The sequence below is a fragment of the Desmodus rotundus genome, chromosome 5 (genome assembly GCF_022682495.2).
Source record: "Desmodus rotundus isolate HL8 chromosome 5, HLdesRot8A.1, whole genome shotgun sequence".
NCBI classification, from domain to species: domain Eukaryota; kingdom Metazoa; phylum Chordata; class Mammalia; order Chiroptera; family Phyllostomidae; genus Desmodus; species Desmodus rotundus.
Window position 1 is genome coordinate 158,734,400 of NC_071391.1, and position 16,673 is coordinate 158,751,072.

A 16,673-nucleotide genomic window follows, 5' to 3' on the forward strand; every position below is an offset into this window, starting at 1 on the left:
GCCCCAACCATCCCACCCCTCGACTGTGTCTTGGCTGTCCCCAAACTCTGCAACTCTCTGTCATTCTACTTCATCCAGGGGTAATGGGAACATCTGTTCATATCACAAACTTTGCAGATTTCCCATCTGATTCACCTTCTCATTCCCTCTGGGCATCCTCCTCTTGTGGACCATTGAAAGAGCCTTGTCTCAGCTTGTCTGACCAAGACTCACACTTCTTCAAGATCACCACCTAAACACGAATGGCATCACAGCTTACCTGACCCAGAAACCTCTAGTGATCTCCCATGTCCTACAGCAAAATCCCAAACTTTTGCACGTGGCGTCGTGCATACTTTCAAACCTGGCAACAACCTAATGTTATATTTAACACTTATTCTTTCCCTACACAGGCATTTACCAGCATTTGCCTGCTTCATGTCTTTTCACGTTCTTTTCCTTCCCCAGCTGCAACCCAGCCTAGCCTATGTGGTCTGGGACAAACACCCTCTCCTGTTTTGTTTCATTTTTTATCTTCATGCAGGTGATAAATTAAGATGCCACTACTCAAGCCAGGTTATTTAATTTCAAATCTCATATTCTTTATACTACTTCACAGTAATTTCTGAGCAGCAACTTTGTTAGTAAAAAGTGGATCTCAATACAGATTATTTATATTTTTCTAACGGTGTTAAGTGTTGACCAGATTAGTGGACACCACACTTAAGATTAAGTTCTTGTGTTTGGAGAGAAGCATTTATTACTATTTAGCTTAAAATGTGTAATTAGCAAAATGAGGTAAGAGGGACTGGACTAGCTGTTGTACTTCAGGTGGTCAAGAATCACAGAATGCAAGGCAAGAGGGACTTGCCTTCAAACTGTGGCTTTTCAATTCATATTGGATTGTCTGCTTCTCATTGGATATGAGAAGCTGCCAGCCATAGATGCTTTGGGAGGGAAGGGCTGATGCCTCAGCCAGCTTTTGCACTGGGCCTGTGACTCTCTGACCAGATCACTTCTTACTCTCGGTCCTAGAAGAAGTGGCCGTGTAAGCCCATGGGGGCTGTCTGTACTTTCAGCTCAATATCTCTGCCATAAGCAATTCAATTGCAACATGCCCCAAACTAAAGGTAGCATCTGCAACTCACCAGTCTTGCTCCTTGTACATTTATGATTTTCTTTAATGGCCTAATAATCTTCCTGTTCCAAAATTAATTTTCTACTCTTCCTCCTTTATGCCTCAAATCTATCAGTTATAATATTCTATTGATTCCATTCTTGTGTATCCCTTTCAAATCAACCTCCATATTTCCATTTTCCTGCCACTGTGCTTAAAAGATTCTTCACTTTTATCCTCTGAGACACCCTTTACCTGGCCCTCAGAGAGGCCTTGTGGAAAGCAGTCCCATTATGCTTCTCTCCACTACCACCTCCAGGCACATTTCACAGCTCACAGATTAGATCCCAGGGCAGGACCATGACTCCATTCCAGCCCCATTGAGCTTAACACCAGTTCCTGCAAATGCCAGGCCTATTCCAACCTCATGCTTCTGCACCTGCTGATCTCAGCCCTGACTGAGTGCCCTTCACCTGCTTTTATAGGCACAGCCCTCTCCATCCTCCAAGGCAAAGCTCAGATCTCCCTTCTCTGGGAGTCTTCTCCTATGGGCCTCTATTTCCCACAGAATGTGGTGGTGATGGCTTCCTTAGATGCATAACGCATTTTGCTGGCACTTGTAAGAACATTGTATTAAAATTAATTGTGCTCAGTAACATGCCTATCCCATGAAACCATGAGCTCCTTGACAGTAAGACCCTATCTTAGTTAACCTTGCATAGCCCAATGGCTGTCATTTATTTAGGGTTAATGCTTCATTATTTGCACTAAACATTTTTAACATTGAGAAACTGAATGCCTTCATACAGGGCAGCATCCTATGTGTAGACACTAGAACATGGCCTATGTGGTGCGAGTTCATGGGGAGCATCAGATACCCAGGTCGATATACATCTTTTTGTTGCAGTTTACCCATGTCAGCGCTGGTATGTGTCATTCTTCCCTTACTCATTCTGATTAACTCATTCATCCATTCATTTGTTCACATTTGTCTTAGACAAAAAGGATGGCCCTTAAATAAGTATTACACGTTTTCAAAAACTACCTGTAGGTAAATTTGACTCTATCTTTAGGCCCCTCCCTGGATGCAATTCCTAGGTGAATGATCACAAACTGCTTGCTTATGAAATCTATGAGAGTATCAAAGGTTTGGGCCTCAGCTCCTTCTCGGTCAGTTTGAGAAGAACTGTGCCTTTCCATAAAGAATGAACCATTGTCGATGGTGGATAACCACTCTAACTAAGAGGAATTTTGTATTATCATGTTATTTGTATTTCTTGACAGAAGAATTTACAATGCCTTATGTAATGAGAAATTGAACAGAAGATATGTATGAAAAATTAACCCATTTTAATAACATACAGCACCGATATAGGCCATCCCTGGCAGGGCTTATACCTATAAACTAAGAGACCATGAATACCAATTACAGTAAAAAGAATAAGATATGCATTATTTTGCTAAGAAAATTACTTTTAAAAACATGCATTCTGGTATTTTCAAGATTAATTACGCAATTATACAGTTCCAAAGTATAATCAGCAAAATTGTAAGCAGTGATGAGAAAAGAGTGAGCATTTAGATTTACTAAAAACTCAAGTCCTAACTTGTAATAAAACTAGCTTTACAAAATCATTTAGAGAATATAGCTTATTCTCTAAGTCTAGAGAATAGTTTTTCAGTAAAGATATTTATCAATGTTCTATCTAGCAAAGTCTTGGGATTAGGGGTAATTTAACAGTAGTAAAGAAATAATGATTGGAACATTGCAAAATACACTGAATCAAAACAAAGCCTGCATACTGAACAGCCAAAAGAAACCAGGCTGTCCCATAAAGGGAGGCTGGAAGAAAAGTCATTTCCAGAAATGCTTTTACATTGCTTAATGAGAGTGCTGCTTTCCAAAGGCAGGCATTAATGTGAGTACAGAAGGAGAGAAATCATGGGTGAGAAATGAGCTTCGAGGTTCAGGAGTTGCCCACTCATATCCCATAGTTCTAAAACTCCAAGCCAAAAAGTTGTAGGACACATAGCCCAAGTAGGTTAAGTGTCCCAGGGTGCCCTGATTTCCATGTGACCCCTATACTGTGAATGAATGATCATCTCTCTTCCACCATACTGAGGCCAGATCCAAAGTCAGGCCGCTCTGATTATCAGAAAGTTCTTTCATTATATTAAGCAGAATCAAAATTCCTCTGCTCTTTTTAATCACTAGTCCGAGTTCCAGCCCTTGGTACCATGAGAACACCATTTTGTCCAAAACTGCTCTGACATTACTTAAAAACAGACACCAAGCTCCCCTTCCCTCCCTAACTCCCAGACTCTTATTCTCCAAGCCACATAACTCCAATTGCTTACTCCGACACATTTTTTTACATTCCCTATAATGCTAAAATTCCTAGAGATGAAGCCCTTGTCTTATTCATCCAGCTATCACCAAACCAGTTCCTGACATACAGTAGTCTTCCAATAAATGTTGCTCAGATGAAGTTTATTTCCTATTAATATCTGGGTCTCCCTCCTTTGATCATGCCTGCCATAAAACAAGGCTCATTAACATCATTCTGTCTGTACTTCAACTTCAGCCTTAGATAAAAGGTTTTTAAGGTCTAAAGGGTCCACCATAGGCTTCCTAAAGGTCAGCTGAAAGAGGCAGAGGGTCTGGAGAACGTGGTAGAGAATCTCACTCCCAAGAGAATCAAAGCAAACATGGATCTCGCCGAAGGTATCAGGTGTGAGAAAAGGACCACCAGAACTCAGTAAGCCCTTGGGAAGAACTTGGTGATACACTTCCCTGTGTTTATAATTCTTTACTATATGTTTTCCCACAAGAGTAAACCCTTTGAATAAACTTCCTAAAGGTGTATCACTCTGGGCAGAAAGAAAAAAAAACAAGGAAGAGGCTTGCATTTCATTCTGCTTGCTCCCTTCAGAGAGGAGAAGACTCTCTCCCCAGGAACTGAGGAGGTTTGGGTGGTCAGTGAAAATGAAGAACAGGGGCTTCCCCAGGGCTGAGGTGGAGGAAACATATGGTATAAAAGCTATGTATTATATCACAGGATTAGGTACAGATTTCATGGGTTTGTAATTGGGATCATAGTGTTTGTTTCAGATCAGTTTATTATAGTCGTTATGATCTTTGAGAAGGATCAATGGAGGCCGGTGCCCCCCAAAATCCAGGACAAACTTTTGGCCTTTCTCTTAGCTAACTAAGAAGTGAGGCTGCTCTCTCTCTCAACCTCCCCTTTATGTTAACGAATGATAAAGAGGCTTCCCTGTTCTAGGAGCAAAATCTTGGAGGCCAAAACGATGAAAGCTCCCTTGCAGAATGCTCCTCCCGGTGTAAGGCCTGAAACTGCAAAGGCATTGATCTCTTCCTCACGTCATCACTCAGTATAAGTGGTAAGTATTTTAAAAGTAGGCATTGAGTCATAGCCTACACTTGTGTCAATCCTAGAACATAGATTTCTCATCAGCATTCAGCTTCTAACACGCAATTCTTTCAGATTCTGTAATCAAAGTAAGATGACATAAACAAAACACACAGCACATTGTAAACACTGGGCATAACTGCATCTGCACCCTGAATTATTATAAAATTAAATACATTCTATACCATTGATAGCTGCTTATGAGGAACCTAAACAACTGATTTTCATGCATTGGGTATTAAATATTTATTTATTTATTAAAAAGATCATGAAACATCAGAATCTACTTTGTGCATATGACTCTCCTGGGAAATGGAAAGGAGTAAGAAAAATCGTAGTAACGCCTCAATAAATTTACTATGTTGATACTCACAACAGTGATGCAACCTTAACTGCTACAAAGGAAATAACTTTATTTCATGTATTCTGTAAGTTTTGTAAGTATGTTTATGATTAGATCTATTATAATTATCTATTTTTAAAAATACTGTCCATCCAGTGATACATAAGACAGCATGTGCTCTGCCCAGACCACACATCAATCGATCTCCACCGTGAATGTATGCAAATACACTGTTTGGTATATATTTCAAGACAGGCAATGATAATTTAATTTTAAAGTTTTTATGCATGCCGTGGTCCTATGGGAAACTTGGTGGTGAGAAGACAGCGAATGGCTTGCTAAATGTTACTTGCTATTCATTCTAGATCAGAGCTGTGAACATCTGGATAAAACTATGCTTAGCTTGAAAATGAGTCACAGAATATAAAAATATCCAAAATATTTATTTATTCACCATCTGTCATGTTGTGGAGAGGGATAGGGAAGAAATCTGATTGCTGATAGTAGCATAATAATTCAAAGACTTTATGGAAAAATGAAACAAGAACAAAATGGAGACCGTAATGGCTGGAGACTTCCCTAGGAAAATATTTTCAGTGTAATTTTCTTGAAAACCCCAACCTACTCCATAACATAGCCTACATTTCTTGAAAATCCAAAATACCAAATATTCCTGTTAAGGAAGGCTCTGGGAATAAAGATCTTCAGAAATCTTGATAGTGACAACCGTAGCTAACGACCTTGCTGAGAGACAAGTTAACCTCATGTTGAACAGCTGCCTTGGGCTTGGAAGGTCGTATTTGCTTAATAGCTGATCATCTATCTTGAGTGCTTTGCTGGAAGTAAACCAAGACATTAAACAGAAACTCACGAGACAGAGAATACAATTTAACAGCTTTAGCCACAGGTCAATGATGTGAAGTCAAACACGGACACCAGAAATCGGCTCTCATAGATCTTAAGGGTCCACATGACATGAGCCAGGTCTTCCAGTATCTTATCATGGTCCAAGGCACTGTGGTGGGAAGGAGTACTGATGGGGGCTGAGAACTGAGCCACATAAGTTTTTGTCTTGGCTGATACCAAGAAGTTCTTTACTATTGGCAAGTCAATTCATTTTACTGTGTCTCCGTCTTCCAAAGAAGTGGAGCGTCATTTCTGCTTGAATCACAAACTTTTTGTAAAGCTCAAGCAACAATGGGATAAAGTATTGAGTCCCTGTGATATAAAATTGTACAACATAGAATAATGTCCTGGTCTTGATTCCAAATAAGAGCATCAATTTTCCAGATTTATGAATCAACTGTAGTCAGCTACAGAGGAAAGCAGAAAATATACGAGGAGCCCATTCTCCAATATTGCTGCAGGGAAACTGCGGCAGTATGTTAGATTTCAACATTCAGATTCTGGATGTGGTATTCCAGTCGCTGGTTTTCAGTTTACGCGGGATTTATTTTCCTTCAGTTTCTTTATAAAATTGTTTTATTGATTGATTTTGAGAGAGAGAGAGAGAGAGAGAGAGAGACAGAGAGAGAGAGAGGGGAAGGGAGATAGAGAGACCTTGATTTATTGTTCCACTTACTTATGCATTCATTAGTTGATTCTTGTACGTGCCCTGACCAGGGATCCAACCTTGGTGATTGGGACAATGTTCTAACCAGCTGACCTACCCAGCCCGGGCCCTTTCTTCAGTTTCTTGAAGTCACATTTAGGTAATCTTGGGATGAAACAGGTCTAAATCTCTCTATTTGCTTAATGCTTTACGGGATACTTCCCCTAAAATATCTTGACATGCAATGATTAGCCACATGACAAAATGTGTAGGACACAGAGCAAGGATTATTATTTATACTCCACACATGAGGAAAATTCAACTCAATTCATTTATCTTATTACCTTCTGTGTACATACAGTACTGGGAGGTATTGGATGTAAAAGTAGCACAATGATGCCTGGGACCACAGTCCAGTTAGAAAGACAGGTAGCTAAGAGTGCTGCAGAGGGACTCACTAAGTTTGTGCTGTGCGAATCAGAAAGGTAACATACCTAACTAGAAGTTGTACAGAGAGTCAGTGAGGAGTCAGGACAAGGACCACTACTTCACATAGAGTTAGCATTCACTGTATCTCTAACAGATGGCTCCACTGAAGAGATCTATTGGAGTTCATAAAATTGGATAATCCAAAACCCAGATCTTCATCAAGAGTACTAGATAAGTGCAAAATTTTTAAAGTTTTATTTTCTAATTAAATCATTAATAATCATCAATGGCCTACCACAAATAAGGCTATGGCTGAGGCCTTGAAGGATGAGTGTGATTTTCTACAGGCAATGAAATTTGGGGGAAGAGCACATTGGGGAAATATAAAGTGCATTTGGGGGTCACATTTGCACTTGCATTAAGTAAAATAAAAATGAATGCTGGGCTTGTTGCTCATTCCTAAATATGTGCGCATGCCTAGACATGGTGATATATAGGCTTCATAAAACATGCATAAGCTGCCACCTAATTTCCTAACAGCTATTATGCAACTGTTTCAACAATATTGATTAGGCATTCTAACAGAATTTACTCTTACATGGCCTGTATTTGTTTCATGAGCTTTTATGTATAATTACTTTGATGGACTACTCTAGAGTCAGTTCCCTTTACTTTATCTTCCTATTGTATTCATTTTTCACTCATCCCAAAACAACACTGTCTTCATTTATTCAGCATGAATTCAGAAAGTTTAGTTTGAATCATTTTTCTTTTTCTTTGTAAAAGTACAGTCTTGAGGACAAGAAACTCCTTGAGTTTCGAAGACATCAAAACCCCACCATTCTAATAAAGGACCCATGGACATGGACAACAGGGTGGGGATTGACTGTGGGAGTGGGAGGGTAGGCAGGGCAGGGGAGAGCAATGGGGCGGGGGGAAGGGATTGGGACAACTGTAATTACACAACAAAAAAAACCCCCACCATTGCAGAAATTATCCTCCAGTTTGAATAAAGGTTGGCAAAAGCAAGCAGACTTCCACTGACCCTGGCTCATAACTTCCTAGTCTCAAGAGGTATCCTAAACTGGGTCAGGGTCATTTTGAGAAAATACAGCTTTTATATATAAATATATACATGTTATAAAGCAAAGTATTTTAAACAACTAAATAGAGCTGCTAATAAGTGACTTTTCTCAGTAATGTCTCTCCTCCATTTCCTACAAAAATGCACTTCTCTTTGCTTTTGGTAAAATTGCATGATTATTTTTGGCTATGCAGATGCAACCTTTCCTCCTTTTTTTTTTTTTTGCATATTTCCTCTTCTATGGATAGAAAGGCAATGAGATTTGAAATTATAACTGGGACTGAATCTCTTGCTAATACTGTGACCTTGAGAAAGTTACTTTAAGCCTTCACTTTCTCATGTATAAACCTATTGACAGCTTGTAAAAATATTTTATACTTATACATGTGTATATACCTATATATATATACACACACATCATAAATATGGATAACAATACTGAACACATACTTGTTGGGAGGATTAAGAGATAATATAGGGGGTTGCTCAATAACTCTTAGCCTTCTCAACTCTGAAACGTACACTGATTGGCCAACATAATTGATCAATTGAACAAAATATGTAATTTCTTTCAGTATTATATAAATCTTTACCAATAAGATTTTTGTCCTTGTTGTTGCTATTTAATATCAAATCAACACTTATGTCATTTTTAATGGAAATTTCTGTCCTTGATTCTGAATGTTCAACATTATCATCAATAACATGAATCGTATCCAAAGAGAGAACAAAGGTTAAGATGATTAAATGTAATCTTATTAAACAACGTCACTTCAATACATTTAATAAAATATACATACCTATAAAGATGATTGAATGTATTACATAAAGGTTTTTTTAGAGACCCAACCCACAACTCTAACTCTCAGTACAAAGGTCAATATGATAAAATTCCACGTCAGTAGAAGTACTCGCAGTAGAAGTATACCATTGCTTTGTTTTGAGAATGAAGAACTTACTACGCACCACAGCAGCTCATTACATTGTCGACTATATCTAGTTATTAGGAAATATTTATTTTCACTGAGCCCTATAATCTTACTCAGGAGTTCTTTGGGGGCACATTAGTTCAATCCATGCTTCATTAGGTCATCTAAATATGATATTTTTGGTAAAGCTCATTATTAGGGTTCTTGATAAGAACACAAATGAAGCAGATGTAGAAAGATGAGATATGAAATTATGAGTATGAAAAAAATTTTAAAGGCTATATAATTTTACCATGTGTGTGACAGGGAAAGAAAAACAGACACATAGAGACAAAGAAGAGGAATTTAATAGCAAGTTGTAATGAATGAAAACCATTTTCACACATTAATCCCACGTCTATCACTCTCTCCTCTGATTTCCTCCAGAATTTTTAATAGTTTCCTACCATATGCCTATTACTTGGTGTTCTTATAAGCTCGATATGTATCACTAGACTCTGATTGTCTCCAGGGTAGAGACAGCATCTTAGCTTTTCCTTTGTATATGCTCCAGTGCATAAACATGCCTGACACGTACTCAAGGTTGGTTGAATAAATGAATTAGATTTGCAGACAAGGAACTGTCAGCATAGACAGGGAGATATCTATTTGTTATCACACCTATTGCACATGCTGGAAATGCCAGACGGATTCACATCTAAAGAGGGAGGCTTAACGCACACCTTCTCTGGCCCTTTCGATTCGGATATGCTCAGGACCAAGACACTAATATAATTATCATACGTCTCTACCCAATTTGTCAATGAATTTCTTGAGTCTAAGCCATCCCATTAATAGAAACTTCCACAATAAAAGAAGTATTACAACAGTTTCACTCTATGAAATGGAAATGCACACTTAAGCAATGAATTCCATTGCAGAAAGACCAGCACTACACAATATTTTTTTCTCTTCCTTAGGTTTGACTGCATTTGCCCCTACAACATGTCTCTCTTTCTTTGAAGTATTCAAAGTGTCCTTAAATCTTTCTAATGAGTCTCTCCTATGCTTTTCTAGATTTTCTGTATCTGTGTTGAATGGATTTCTAGTTGTTAACTTATATCTTAGTTAAATATATTTTTTTCTTCTTTGGATATTTATGTCAAAATCTTTTTGTTTGCCAAATGTCTCTGTTTACTTTTTACTTTTAACACACTGAAGAAGAGATAAATGGGTAGATACATAGATAGGTAGGTCGATAGATAGATAATCTCCAATATGTGTATGGAAACATATATATGCATGCAAATGTAATTATGCATGTATACATATATATCCAAACTTCAAGCACTAAATAAGAAAAAAAAAGGAAAACATCTTCATATAATATTTTAAATGTCCTACTTCTTCACTCATTAAAAAGTAAATAGAGCTGGTAAAGAATTATAATGAGTCACTCAAGGAAAGAGAAGCAATAACAGAAACAACAGGTGAATTATCATCACTCCATTTTTTAAATGGAAAAGGATACAGTTGAGCAACAAATTCTACGTTAGAAAGCCCAAGACCTCCATATTAAGATTGTTTTCGTCCTTCCTTTCCCAGCATGACACTCTGTTTACATTCATGAGTTAAACACTTCCACTTGCACAGTCCCCACACTATGTGCCATATAAACACCTGTCCTTGTTTCCACCGCAATCGTTTTTAAAGACTGCAGGTACATTAAGGGACTGTAGTTCTGATGAGGCAGATAAGGAGCCAATACAAATTCACCTGCATTATCAATTTGTATGTGGGTGATTAATTTCTTAAATCACACACAGAAATGTTGTCCCTGTCTGTTATTTCTATTCTACACATGATGGTTTGTAAAGCAGAACACTGAGGAAATGCTAAACTTAAGGCAGATATGGAAGATACAACATTTGGGAGCAAATACAGTGTTTAAAACACACGAGGGTTCCAAAATGTTTTAGGTAAATAAAATTCTGTCTTCTACTGACTTACATGGTCATCGCAAGGCTCCATGAACCTCCCACTTTTCAAAGGCAGCACCGAAAAGACTTAAACCACCTTGGAGGGGGGTAAGGGGACAAGATTACTTCAAACTAGTAAGTAAAATCTGCATTATGAGCACGGGAAGCCCCTGGAAGAACCTTTTGTGGTCCTTTAAAGCTGACAAGACTTGTGCATCGAGAGAGGTGTTAGTATGTGACCCCCATCGTAAACAGTGGTAGATGGGGGTTGGAGTCAACCTATTATTACTCACCCTGTGGTAAGTACAATAGTTGCCACTGTGCTGAGAGACTCAGTTAAAGCAAAGGAAATAATAGCCTGAGAAAGATTCTTTGTTAAAAGATCTGGGTACTTCTGGAAGCTTCACCATAGGCTGTGTGACCATAGATGGGCCACTTCTTCTCTTTGAGCCTCCTTCTCCCAACCAAGAAAAAAAAAAGCAATTTTTCTAGATAGTGCTTAAGTCACCTTACAATTCTAACAACATGTGAGTTAGAAATTATGCCCAAAATACATTATGCTGACAGCAATTTTTCTTTACATGCAGCCCACTTCCCTCATTGCTTGTGGCCATGAACTTCAAAGAACTGAGCACAAATGAACAACTGCATGCATAAAAATTAGTCATTATAGAAATGTGAGCTTTTCCTTTGAAAATGTAACAAAATCAATTTATTTAAACTAAAAAGAGAGTGGAGGCAGGGGCACTAAAGGGAAGTGCCTGGAGGATATTGGCTCCTGAGACAAAGCTTAAGTAACTGGTAAGAGAACATGAAGGAACCCTAACATTTCTCACAGTTGCTAACGGCCATTCTCCCAGAGAGAAACACCCTTCTTCACCCTCAGGACGTGGCCTGTTGATGGATTTCTCCAATGTCTAGCAACTTTCAGTTATGTAGCAGCAACGTTCTATTTTCAGGACTTTGTCAAATGCGTGACACATCAGTGGGATGGCTCTCCTGGCCAGGTATGAATTCTGACTCTGCTTGGCACCAACTCTAGCCTTTGTTGTCTTATCTGCATATCTGTTAACTGCATAATGTCAGTAGCTTTCAGAGATTTGGTGAGAAACAGAAATAATGTGTGAGAAGCCTCCCACCCCACCCCCAAGCACAATGCTTGGGAACTTAAGATAATGATTAGGAGCTCTGATTCTTAATTGTTACCAGCAACCAACCTCAGAGTCAGCAAAATATATGCCTCAAATAATTTCTATCTGTTGTTAGTATTCTTTAAGTGACATGAAGAATTAAAATACCCATAGAAGACAGATTCCACTGATATAAACAGCGACTTGGCTATTGACTTACTCTTTGACCAACAATAATCCAATTCAACTTTAACTGCACTTCATATTTATATAGCAGTTCACAGATCCAAGATTATCACCTCACATGAAAAACCAAGAAGATAGAGCAGGTGCTGATATCTCTAGGTTATAGTCAACTAAATAAGGATTCAGGAAGGATGATTCACTCAAGATCACACAGGAAGCAAGAAGCCAGGATGGGGCTAAAACCTGGATTTCTAGACTCCAATATAGCACTTACTGATTTGCATTATGATACCTAATTTTCTGGGCTAATGCCCACCTTTCTTGCTCTTGCCTGTATGTAGCAAAAAAAGATTAATTGTAATAACCATCTTCCCTAATATGCAAAATAATGGCCTGGACTCAACAATTTAATTCACATCAGTAAATCTACACACACACAACTTACTCTAATATAGCAAGATAATAAGAAATTTAGTTATTTTTAATCTAGGTTTTCATTTGATGATATTTGTTAAAACATAAAAGTGATTTCTTGTATGACATCTTACTCCAATGCTAAATGACAGGGAGTTTATTAGTGACATTTTATCAGGCATGCACTCATTTGCATTAGAAGCTGCTGCAGCTCAAGCAAAATAGGAAATAGAATACATCTTCCATTAAACGAAAGGTCAAAATCAGCTTTCCACAAGAGGGATTTAAATTTTTAAATACTGTAGCACAGCCAAGGTGACAGTAGAGTGTTACAGGTGTGAAAAACAAAGAATTCGTTATATCATGCAGAATTCAGAAAACAAATGAGCAAGCAGGTCTGTGGCAAACTGAGAGGGATTTATCACTCTTCCTCACCAAGTAAAACAAAGTTATTATTCATGCTGCATTTTATAGCTCTCAGAATCCAGCACCCAGTACAGTTGCTGACAGCAAAACTAGAGAGTGAGACTGAAGATAATTGGCTATTAAGGTATAAATCATTTTGGAACACAGATGAATTTTCTTTCCTGTTTTGTTTTTTAGGTTATTAGTTAGGAATCAAGGCATTATGATAATTTTACCAAATTTATTTCTTTGACGCTTCTTCCACATAATATTTTAGTCAGAGAGTAAAGATTATTTCCCTTGAAAGAATGGGTTTAGAAACATTTTTTTCAGTTGCTGTGCATTTGTTTTGTTTCTGTGTTATACCATGTATTACAAACACATGGCCGAAAGCAGGAGGCAGAGTTTGCTGACAAAGATGCTTATAGTCTAGCAGGGCACGCCAGCAGGTGCACAAGCTCCTCCGTAGAGTCAGTCACTAAGCAGATTTGATGTACGGACTTGGACTCTATTCATAGACTTTTCTGTGAGGGCTAATCTGCTACAAAACAGAGGAATGCAAAGTCATATAAGTGAACCTATGTCCACCCAGCCCACAGAGAAGTTGCTTGAAAATGACAGGTGATGGTTTAAGACTGTTGATCATTTTAGAGGTTCAAATTCACTGTCCTGTAAGTTTTGGGCTTGTAATCAATGTCTGCAAGGAATGTTACTTATCTCCTCGTCTAGAGGAAAAACACAGAAATAAAGATAATGTGAATCTATAAACACAATCATATACACATACCCATGAATATATCCCATGAGACAAGAAGAGTAAATTTTTAGTAACTATGATTTATAGCTATATGTTGTCTATGAGCTTCTGGTAACAGATGGTGAGAGGAAATAGAAAATTAGTGTGTAGATTCATTTTTTTTAAAGGAGAAATGACATGAAATCAAGAAAGACAGAGTGAGTGACCCATTTTAGATGGACTCATCTAGGTTTCCATGGGGCATGTTAATTAAAATAATATATCTCTCCTAAGAGAAAAAAAATGGCATGACTTTAGCGAGATTCTCAGTGGTGAGATTATTTATCCTTAACAAGAAGAAATATGAACTCTGGGAACCAGCCTGAAAACTCTTTCTGTGTCTCTCCAGCCCATTCCTGCGGCCCCCAGTTCCCTCTACGACCACGGACTCCTGCATAGGCGCTCACGCTTTGTGGCTGGTCTGTAACCTGGGGGCTGCTGCTCTTCCATCATGGGCAAGGCTGTCACACATGCCTACTGGAAATGATGCACTGCTCCAGTGTGGTCAGGTCCTCACTCCTCCGAGTCACTTCCTGTGAAAGCACTTACATTACACATTGTGTAGAACTGCAAAGTAAAACGTATGCCTTACAAAGCTCATCTGCTGTCTCCGTTTTACTAGAAATGAATTACACATTTTTATCTGTTAATAAAGTAATATTTGTTTTTACAAATTCATCAGTTTCAGTTAAATAAAACAAAGTCCAAAACAAGATAGGGAGTTTGAACTATTTCTTCTCTCCCATGATGTTTGTGACTTCTTATAAACCATATAAATGATTTGAAAGTCCTTGTAATACAATGTATGAGAGGAAGAAATGTTGGATATTCATTCAGTAACTATTGACAAGAGTTATTCAGTATGTGTCTATCTGCAAAATTAAATACACCAATAAGGTCAGTTGGTAGAAAGGGAACCAAGTTGAGCAAGAGCTGGGTACTGAGCAGAAATGGGCCAACTGTGGCCACAGTGGCCAGGACACCATCTAACAAGACAAGGATCAAGATGGAAAGGTTCAATATCCACAATAGGTGGATCCCTTTCTCCTTCTCCCTCTCTCAATAATAAAGATTCAGAAGGTACATATTTTCACCCCCCAGGTCCATGAGCAACCAAGATAAGACGAAGATAAAACTACTAAACCAAAGAGCGTGTGGTATAGTGGAAGAAATAGGAAATAGCAAAGAAGAAAGTTTTCCCAGAGGCTTAAGAGGAAATTAAATCTCCACAAGGCTCCCTACATATCAGTGGGACCATGTGTGGATATTTCAAAGCTGAACTCACACCCTTGTAAAGGCTGGTGTGGGTTCAAAAATTGATGATATTAATGTTCTCACATGTTCCACAAAGGTCTCAGGACCTGAGTCAGTGTCACTGCTTAAAACCAGGCATTGCTCGGTGCCTCCCACTGTTAAAAGTAGGTGATAAAAACAAACACAGGTGAGGCTGTACCTTTGTGCAAGCTGCCTGGTGAGCAGAAATGAACCACACCTGCCACTCAGGCTGTGATCCCAATGTCACTGACGTGGCATTCTGGACTAGTCTGGACTATGCTCAGGGACCCAGTAGAGGTGAACATACAATTGCTAGATGGTGAGCAGAGAGCACCGAGGATGAGGGAGATAAAAAATAAAGTTTTTAATCCTACCCAAAATTAGTTTATAAATAAAAATTTAGAAAAATTAAATATAGGAAAGATAGCCAGCCTCAACATTTGGAACATTATTTCAGTGGCAGTAAATTGTATGGGATAATCTAATGAATACTATGAAACAAATATTTAGACTGTTTCCTTAAATAGCACAAAAAAGTATGGTAGAAAAACAGACAGAAATGAAATACGAACATATGGATAAATAACCAACCACTTAGCTTAATGAAATGAAAAACGTACACGGAAACAAAGCTCTGTAAATGAGAAAAGCTGTAGACTGACCACAAAGAGGGAATGAGCCTTCGAAGGGAAGAGAGCGCTAATGAATGCGTCCAGGTGGACATGGAGTCACAGAGGGGGAAAGACAAGAGCAGCATCTTCTCTAGTCCTTCTGAGGGTCCTTGGGAACCTTGGTGGTGCTCTGTTTCCTCGACTCCTGTGACAGCTCTCGCTTCACCTCTCTACCTTCCCACCACCACAGCCCTCACCTTTGCCCTGCCAAACTCGTATCTTATGCTCAAAGACTGCAGAGCTTAAAGAAGAGAAAAAATATGCTTTGCTTTTCACATACTCCATCAAGAAGGTTCTGGAAGGGAGTGTGGGTCAGTCTGGATGCCCAAGCTGAGCACAGGGTGAGAGAGGAGTCCCTGTTGCATCACAGAGGAAAGTCCTGGACTCCTTGGGATTGTGTGAGAGTGGGAGCATTAGAGGACACTGTGTCTAGCTTCTAGCACTTGTGCCTTCTCACTGGGTACTTTGAAGTTAAGATGGGCAAAGGAGATGGTATGCCACGAAGGAGTGAGAGGTGAAAAAAGAGGTTCGCTGTGTCCCTAAAATGCTTCCCCTTTCTATGTCCTTTCCTTAATGTGCTTTCACACATATCCCATTTCTTAACCTGGAAATAACCTAACCTACTCAAGTCTCACTCTGGGAGACATCACCAGGCATCAGTTAGACAAAACTCCCAAGGAGAGTGAAGGGTCCAAGTGACAAAGCACTCTAACCCTGAAGAGTGTAAGCAACTCCCTGACTCCCTCCTCCTCTTCTGGGCCCAGGTTGCCTCAGGAACTTTGGCAGAACACCGGCAGTCTGGGGCTTCACAACTGGCCGCACTTCAACTAGCCTGTTGTCATTCTGTTGTGCGAGGCTGCCTGGTCTCAGAGCAAAGGCTGTGTGCCAGTGGTCACAAGCCCTGAGTTCTCTCCCCAGCTCCAGTGCACACCCCAGAGAGACCATGGTGGAGTCACTTCTGCCTCTGAGAACTC